Here is a 9390-nt window from a genome sequence, read left to right as displayed (position 1 = left end):
ATGGCCTATATGTCAGACCAAATTTATTGCTCATAGACATTGTTCTTTATCTTTTACGTTCATTATGACAATAGTAGATAAGAGTTATATGTGTGTGTGTGTGTGTACCTATAGAAATATGTGTGTGTATGTGTGTGTGTGTATACATATATATACATATATACATGTGTGTGTGTATATTTCTATATGTTTAGGTTATACCCCTAAAAGATACTAAACTTTAATCTCCACGGAAGAATCGACACGTGTCTTACACTATACCTAATACAACTAATTCAAAATCAAGATAATCTTAGCCTCTGCATGGCCAACTTAATGGACCGACATCTCACGTAATCGAGACAAAAGGTAGTACTTGTCGTCTAAACCTGGCTCGACCCACTATTTGACTGACATCTCGCGTAACCGAGTCAAAAGGTAGTACTTGTTGTCCAAACCCGACTAATTACCCCTTCAAATAACCTCTGTCTGGCTCGTTGTAGCAGCCATCGATAGTTGTAGTTGACCATTAGTTGGATGACTAAAAGAGTTGGTAGTTTTCTCAAACCCCGTACCGATAGCCGCCTGTCCTTGCATTAACTACTCTGACATTGCTCTAGTCAACAAAATATTTATGACTTATCAAGCTACCATCAACACTAAGTAGTTTCTATCACTTGGCACTAACTACCTGGATGGCCTATCTTTACCGACGGTAAACACCTGTCAGCTGTCTACCGACTCAGCTGCCTAGCTGGACTCAACCCAAGTTACCGTCTTGCCCTTTAGATCCATCATAAAAAGGAGATGCACTGCATGAGGTAACTCTCTCTAGACTTTTTACACAACTAAAAGGGTTAAATATTGATATTTTAATTCCACCACATTTACCAAGAAGGTATTTTAATTAGGTAAACGTGTTTTAAGGCATTTTAATTGATTCAACTTACCAACAATACCTTTTTTCTCGTCGGCAACCAGTTTTCCGGTGATGGCTCATCACGTGCGTAGCACGTGATGACTTAAACTGTTTTAAGCTGCTGATGTGGCACGGATTTTCTGACGGGGTAGTATTTAAAGGTGAGAATTAACCCTCTAAAAATCCTAATTCACACAAAATAGGACAGATTCACCCCTTTTATTTTCAGAATTTGAACACGAGAGAGGGAGAAATAGAGAGTGAGAAATCGTGGAGGAGGCAGTTGAATGAGATAGATTGCAGGGATTCCATGTGATGGTGTTCCTTAGTTGATGCAGAAGGTGATTTTCGGAGGAGAACGACTTGATACGGGTTGATGCCGATGTGAAGGTTTGATTCTCTTTATACTTATGAGATTTGTTGGCGGTTTTGATAGAATTCGGGTTTTCACAGTTAGGGTTTTTTTCCAATAAATAGGGTTGAATTTGGTTGAAATAGAGTGAAATATATAACTTTGTTAGTGATATTCAGAAAATATGTGCCACATCAGCAGCTTAAAAATAGTTTAAGTCATAACGTGCCACGCACGTGACGAGCTCTCGCCGGAAAACTGGTCGCCGATGAGAAAAGTGGTCTTATTGGTAAGTTGAATCAATTAAAATACCTTAATGCAGATTTGCCTAATTAAAATACATTCTTTGTAAATGGGGTGGAATTAAAATACCAATATTGGTATTTAGCCCAACTAAAAGCTAACCCTATATTTTCTCTACTCAAGATCATCTACTGACTTAATCGTCGGAGGAACAACCGAAGAACCTAACTCCATCCTCTTACGAGTTCTTTCTTGTGTAAGGAAGAACATAAAACCCTAGAGTCACACATCATAAGGAGTTATTGCACCTTAATCATTCCTCCAATTTGTAAATTATTCCCTATTTGATAACTGACATAAATAGTTTGGCACCCACCGTAGGGCTTTCTTTCTTCTTCGGTCATGATGTCTGTTTTTGAGCATAGGCATATCCATCTAGCTGCTAAAGAACCTCACACATGCTACTTAACTCAAGCCCAACTAGAGGAATCCGCTCAGCACATTACCCAATTCTTCCAACATCAGTTTGCGGCGTTCACCAATGAACTCCTCAACCGAATTCATCCTCAACAACCTTCCTCTTTGTTGCCTCTGCCATATTCAGCAAGCTAACCCTAGGCCGCCCATCTGTTACTAATAAGGCATCTGTTGGTCCCTCCGGCACTAGCACATGCCACACACTTGAGTCATCATAGAGATTATGTTGAGTACGTGTCTCCTCAACTACACTAGCAAGCTCACTTGTGGATCCTCACCGACACTATCCGTTGTTTGCAGAAGCCATAGGGAAAAGCCCTAGTCCTGGCCGTGGTGATCGAGAGCATACCACTGGAGGAGCCTCGCGAGGCCCTAGGCGTCATCATGCTACTCCAGGCCCATCAACCACAAATGTGGCATCTGGTTATGATCAATCTTTCTGGCCAGTAGCTGAGGCCATTTGGGGGAACACCCCCCTCACTGATGACATTATGAATGCATCTTGTGAGAAATTTAAGATGTTGTAGGTTGAGAAATACAAAGGCGAAGGAGATCCAACTGAGCATGTCTAAAACTACTACGACATGATGACCATGTTACAAGCATCGGTGGTAATCATTTGAAGCTTTTTTCCCGTAACCTTGATGGGAAGCACCAAACTTTGGTGGAATTCGCTGGCAAAGGAGTCTGTTAGTAATTTTGAACAACTCAGCCAAAGGTTCGTCTATTAATTCTTAGCCGACACATAACAGAAGTTGTCTTCTTATGTATTAATACAAATGAGGCAGAAGCCTGGAGAGAGTTTGAGAGACTACACCAAGAGGTTTCAAGCCAAGAGATTAGAAGTCGATGACCCTAGGAGTATGGTCGCCATGTTCACCATCATGGCTGATCTACAAGGCAACGAGTTGGCCGACTCGCTTGCCAAAAAATAAGTCACCAACTACAAGTAATTGATAGCTAAAGCACATGGATACATGGACATGGAGGACGCTTGAGCCTATAAGAAGGCAGCCAGGGAGGCAGAGGCGGGCCGACACCCTGCCCAGAAAAAAACATAGCAAGGGATCCCCCTAGAGTTGACCCTAGATCTAATCGGGTGGATAGGAGGAATCAGAAGAAGGAACCCCTCCAAAATCCGGTCCTCACAGTCCTCAACGCGCCTCTCACGGAAGCCCTCTACATGGTCCAGAAGGACGGACATCTAAACTCTGCCTTCTTGCATGAAATCAAATCCTCAGTCTCGAGACACCAGAAAATACTATTGATATTATTTAGTTCACATCAATCTTACCAATGACTACCGAGTCTTTCAGGGAGATATTAAGGACTTGATACAAAGAGGATATTTGAAGAGGCTAGTCACCCAATGAGACAGGAAAGGACCTACTCTGGGAGAAACCGATGGGAGATCTCGTTCCATGTCACCTCACCCCTAGTCGCCACTAAAAGTTTGACCAGTTGAGCCCAGTAGTATGGGGTCATTAATACTATTAGTGGTAGGCCCACTGTTGGAGGGAAATCCAACAACGCTCATAAGAAGTATGCTAGGCGAGCATTGCAGGTCAATTTGTGTGACAAGAAGCTAAAGACCAATCACCCCATTTCCTTCAGTAACTCGGATTTGCGAGGCGTTGAGACACCTCACGATGACCCTAAAATCATCTCGGCTAGAATCAATAGCTTTCGGGTCAAGAGAATTTTGGTCGATATGGGGAGTTCTACGAACATCATGTTCATAGATGCCTTCAACTAGATGGGCGTCGATAAATCCCAGCTACAACCTAGTCAGGAGCCGCTCATTGGATTCATAAGGCATGCGCTTTTACTGGAAGGGATGATAACTCTCCCCCTAATTGTCATAGATTACCCTCGCTAATCCACTACTCAAACCCAGTTTCTAAATCTCAAGTCAACACATAATGTCATTCTGGGAAGGACTGCCCTCAATAGTTTACGGACAGTCCCCTCCATTTACCACTAGATGATAAAGTTTCTGACCTATAACGGTGTCAAAATTTCTAGAAACAACCAGAAGGAGGCCAGATCTTGTTATCAACTCTCAATGAAGGGAAAAGGAATATTGGAAACCCTGCCCATTGAGAAGACATGTACAGAAAGTGTTGGATTGAGAGAGGATGACTCCAGTCGAAGTGCTCCATGCGATATCAATCAACCAAGATGGAGTGAAGAAGGTCAAGATCGGATCTAGTCTTGTTAAGCCATAATGAGAAGCTTTAAGTGCATTCCTATTAGTGAACACCGATGTATTTCCCTGGGGGTCTGAAGACATGCTAAGGATTCCCTCCAAAGTAATGAGCCATGAACTCTCTGTCAACTGACACACTAAGCCAATTTGATAAAAGAAAAGACATCTCGGTCTGGAAAGATAGAAGGCGGCTATAGATGAAGTAGACCGACTCCTTAGAGTCAGTTTCATCCGAGAGGTCCAATACTCCGAGTAGTTATCTAATGTGGTGCTGGTGAAGAAAGCCCTTAACAAGTGGAGAATGTGTGTAAACCTCACTGATCTCAACAAAGCTTGTCTGAAGGTAGCTATCCCCTCCCTCGGATCGATCAACTAGTCGACAAAAGTGCAGGTCATGAACTATTGAGCTTCATGGATGCTTTCTTAGATTACAATCATAGTCTCATGGTGTAACATGATCAAGAGAAAACATTATTCATTATAGACCAAGGTACCTATTACTATAAAGTGATGTCTTTCGGTCTCAAGAATGCAGGCACCACTTATCAGAGGTTGGTAAACAAAATTTTTAAGCCACAAATTGGCCGTAACATAGAAACTTTTGTGGACGACATTCTGGTAAAATCAAAACAGGCTTCGTCACACATAGCAGATCTTGAAGAGACCTTCTTCGTTCTCTGATACTACTGTATGAAGCTTAATCAAGCCAAGTGCGCTTTTGGAGTACAATCGGGCAAATTCCTTAGATTCATGATCACCCAGAGAGGCATTGAGATCAATCCCGAGAAGATACCTATCATAGAGCAGCTATCCGAACCTCGCACACTGAAGGGTGTCCAGAGTTTGAATGAGAAGATAGCTGCATTGGGCCGCTTTCTCTCAAAATCTGCTGAGAGGAGCCTCCACATTTTCAAAACTTTAAGAGAAAGTAAGGAGTTGAAGGAACGCAAAAGCTGGACGCATGAATGAAGTGAAGCCTTTAATGACCTTAAGAGGTATCTCAGTACCAAGCCATTTGGGGGAACACCCCCCTCACTGATGACATTATGAATGCATCTTGTGAGAAATTTAAGATGTTGTAGGTTGAGAAATACAAAGGCGAAGGAGATCCAACTGAGCATGTCTAAAACTACTACGACATGATGACCATGTTACAAGCATCGGTGGTAATCATTTGAAGCTTTTTTCCCGTAACCTTGATGGGAAGCACCAAACTTTGGTGGAATTCGCTGGCAAAGGAGTCTGTTAGTAATTTTGAACAACTCAGCCAAAGGTTCGTCTATTAATTCTTAGCCGACACATAACAGAAGTTGTCTTCTTATGTATTAATACAAATGAGGCAGAAGCCTGGAGAGAGTTTGAGAGACTACACCAAGAGGTGCATCCATAGAAATACTGGCCTTTAGATCGATAGGAGAGGCCGACACCCTGCCCAGAAAAAAACATAGCAAGGGATCCCCCTAGAGTTGACCCTAGATCTAATCGGGTGGATAGGAGGAATCAGAAGAAGGAACCCCTCCAAAATCCGGTCCTCACAGTCCTCAACGCGCCTCTCACGGAAGCCCTCTACATGGTCCAGAAGGACGGACATCTAAACTCTGCCTTCTTGCATGAAATCAAATCCTCAGTCTCGAGACACCAGAAAATACTATTGATATTATTTAGTTCACATCAATCTTACCAATGACTACCGAGTCTTTCAGGGAGATATTAAGGACTTGATACAAAGAGGATATTTGAAGAGGCTAGTCACCCAATGAGACAGGAAAGGACCTACTCTGGGAGAAACCGATGGGAGATCTCGTTCCATGTCACCTCACCCCTAGTCGCCACTAAAAGTTTGACCAGTTGAGCCCAGTAGTATGGGGTCATTAATACTATTAGTGGTAGGCCCACTGTTGGAGGGAAATCCAACAACGCTCATAAGAAGTATGCTAGGCGAGCATTGCAGGTCAATTTGTGTGACAAGAAGCTAAAGACCAATCACCCCATTTCCTTCAGTAACTCGGATTTGCGAGGCGTTGAGACACCTCACGATGACCCTAAAATCATCTCGGCTAGAATCAATAGCTTTCGGGTCAAGAGAATTTTGGTCGATATGGGGAGTTCTACGAACATCATGTTCATAGATGCCTTCAACTAGATGGGCGTCGATAAATCCCAGCTACAACCTAGTCAGGAGCCGCTCATTGGATTCATAAGGCATGCGCTTTTACTGGAAGGGATGATAACTCTCCCCCTAATTGTCATAGATTACCCTCGCTAATCCACTACTCAAACCCAGTTTCTAAATCTCAAGTCAACACATAATGTCATTCTGGGAAGGACTGCCCTCAATAGTTTACGGACAGTCCCCTCCATTTACCACTAGATGATAAAGTTTCTGACCTATAACGGTGTCAAAATTTCTAGAAACAACCAGAAGGAGGCCAGATCTTGTTATCAACTCTCAATGAAGGGAAAAGGAATATTGGAAACCCTGCCCATTGAGAAGACATGTACAGAAAGTGTTGGATTGAGAGAGGATGACTCCAGTCGAAGTGCTCCATGCGATATCAATCAACCAAGATGGAGTGAAGAAGGTCAAGATCGGATCTAGTCTTGTTAAGCCATAATGAGAAGCTTTAAGTGCATTCCTATTAGTGAACACCGATGTATTTCCCTGGGGGTCTGAAGACATGCTAAGGATTCCCTCCAAAGTAATGAGCCATGAACTCTCTGTCAACTGACACACTAAGCCAATTTGATAAAAGAAAAGACATCTCGGTCTGGAAAGATAGAAGGCGGCTATAGATGAAGTAGACCGACTCCTTAGAGTCAGTTTCATCCGAGAGGTCCAATACTCCGAGTAGTTATCTAATGTGGTGCTGGTGAAGAAAGCCCTTAACAAGTGGAGAATGTGTGTAAACCTCACTGATCTCAACAAAGCTTGTCTGAAGGTAGCTATCCCCTCCCTCGGATCGATCAACTAGTCGACAAAAGTGCAGGTCATGAACTATTGAGCTTCATGGATGCTTTCTTAGATTACAATCATAGTCTCATGGTGTAACATGATCAAGAGAAAACATTATTCATTATAGACCAAGGTACCTATTACTATAAAGTGATGTCTTTCGGTCTCAAGAATGCAGGCACCACTTATCAGAGGTTGGTAAACAAAATTTTTAAGCCACAAATTGGCCGTAACATAGAAACTTTTGTGGACGACATTCTGGTAAAATCAAAACAGGCTTCGTCACACATAGCAGATCTTGAAGAGACCTTCTTCGTTCTCTGATACTACTGTATGAAGCTTAATCAAGCCAAGTGCGCTTTTGGAGTACAATCGGGCAAATTCCTTAGATTCATGATCACCCAGAGAGGCATTGAGATCAATCCCGAGAAGATACCTATCATAGAGCAGCTATCCGAACCTCGCACACTGAAGGGTGTCCAGAGTTTGAATGAGAAGATAGCTGCATTGGGCCGCTTTCTCTCAAAATCTGCTGAGAGGAGCCTCCACATTTTCAAAACTTTAAGAGAAAGTAAGGAGTTGAAGGAACGCAAAAGCTGGACGCATGAATGAAGTGAAGCCTTTAATGACCTTAAGAGGTATCTCAGTACCAAGCCTCCGTTAAGCCAACCCAGAGAAGGGGAAATCTTGTACCTCTATCTAGATATATCCTCCAAAGTCATGAGCTCCGTCTTAGTTTGAGAAGAAGAGGGTATTCAGAAGCTTGTGTACTATGTCAGCAGGATCTTGAAGGTAGCTGAACTCAACTATCCTCTTATTAAGAAAGCTTCATTTACCCTCGTCACTTCGGCTAGAATACTTCACCCCTATTTTCAGGCTCACACTATTATTGTACGGACAAGTATGCTTATGAAGAAAGCACTCGGTAGCCCCACTACTTCAGGGAGAATGGTCACCTGGTTGGTTGAACTCAGCGAGTATGACATACAGTTCAAACCCAGGACGATAATCAAAGCCCAAGCCCTGGCTGACTTCCTTATTGAATCGACCTCCCCCCATGATGAACCATCTGCACCCCTTCTACTAGCTCAACGAAAACCTTCGACCTCTCAAACCATCAAAGCATCTACCTCTCGGGGCGCATCGCACCTTTGAGTATGATTCTTTAGAGTTCGCTTCCTGGTGGTTACTGAAGGTAGACGGGTCCTTTGGCGAAGCTGGCAGTAGAGTGGGAGTGGTCCTACACAGACTAGATGGGGGCAATGTATGAACACTCCATCGCCTTTGATTTTTTAGCTTCAAACAATTAGGCCAAATATTAAGCACTTTTGGTGGATCTTCGAGCCATCTTGACAGTAAAGGCTGAGCTCTTCTACATTTTGGCTGACTCCTAACTTATGGTTCACTAAATAAATGGAGATTATGGTGCCAAAAAGTCGAGAATGGTCTTGTATTTAAAGGCGATCAAGGAGCTATTTACTAACTTCAAAGATTTCAAAATCTCCTAAGTCCCTCGTGCAATCAACGCTCGGGCGGACGCTTTATCCAAGCTCGGGTCAACCAACTCAAGAGGTTAGGCATGACCCATATACATGGATACCCTCAAGCATCCGAGCATCATGGAGACGCCTTCATCAGTCATGCAGACCGAGACTTCTACAAAACACTGTTGAATGGATCCAATCATCTAGTACCTGACAGGGGGGTCTTCACCAGTTGATGCCACTGAAGCTAGGAGCTTACAAAGGAATGCACACAAATATCTCATGCTCGATAATTAGCTTTATCAAATGTCATACTCTAACAGTAGTGTGGGGTCCTATCTCATATATCTTCGACCGGCAGAGGCCAGTTATGTACTTAGAGAAATCCATGAAGGGACTTGTAGGAATCATTCAGGGGTCAAAACTCTTGCCCATAAGGTAATTCGACAAGGGTATTATTGGCCTACCATCCTAGTCGAGTCAAAGAGACTCATTTCTTCATGCCAAAAATGCCAATTCTTCTCAAGCATCCCGAGAGCAGTAGCCACAGAGCTCACCTCCATCCTGAGTCCAATTCCGCTTGCTCAATGGGCATTAGATTTATTAGTCCCTCTCCCGATAGCCTCTGGGCAGCGAAAATTCCTGGTCGTTGCAATTGACTACTTCATCAAGTGGATTGACGCCGAGCCTTTGGCCAAAATTAGTGAAAGCAGCATCACGAATTTTGTAGGGAGATCCATTGTATGTCGATTTGGAGTTTCCCTTGCTTTCATC

This window comes from Asparagus officinalis, chromosome 1 (genome assembly GCF_001876935.1).
Source record: "Asparagus officinalis chromosome 1, Aspof.V1, whole genome shotgun sequence".
In the NCBI taxonomy this organism is placed as follows: Eukaryota; Viridiplantae; Streptophyta; class Magnoliopsida; order Asparagales; family Asparagaceae; genus Asparagus; species Asparagus officinalis.
The sequence above is the reverse complement of the archived record's forward strand: the minus strand, read 5'-3'. Positions refer to the sequence as shown.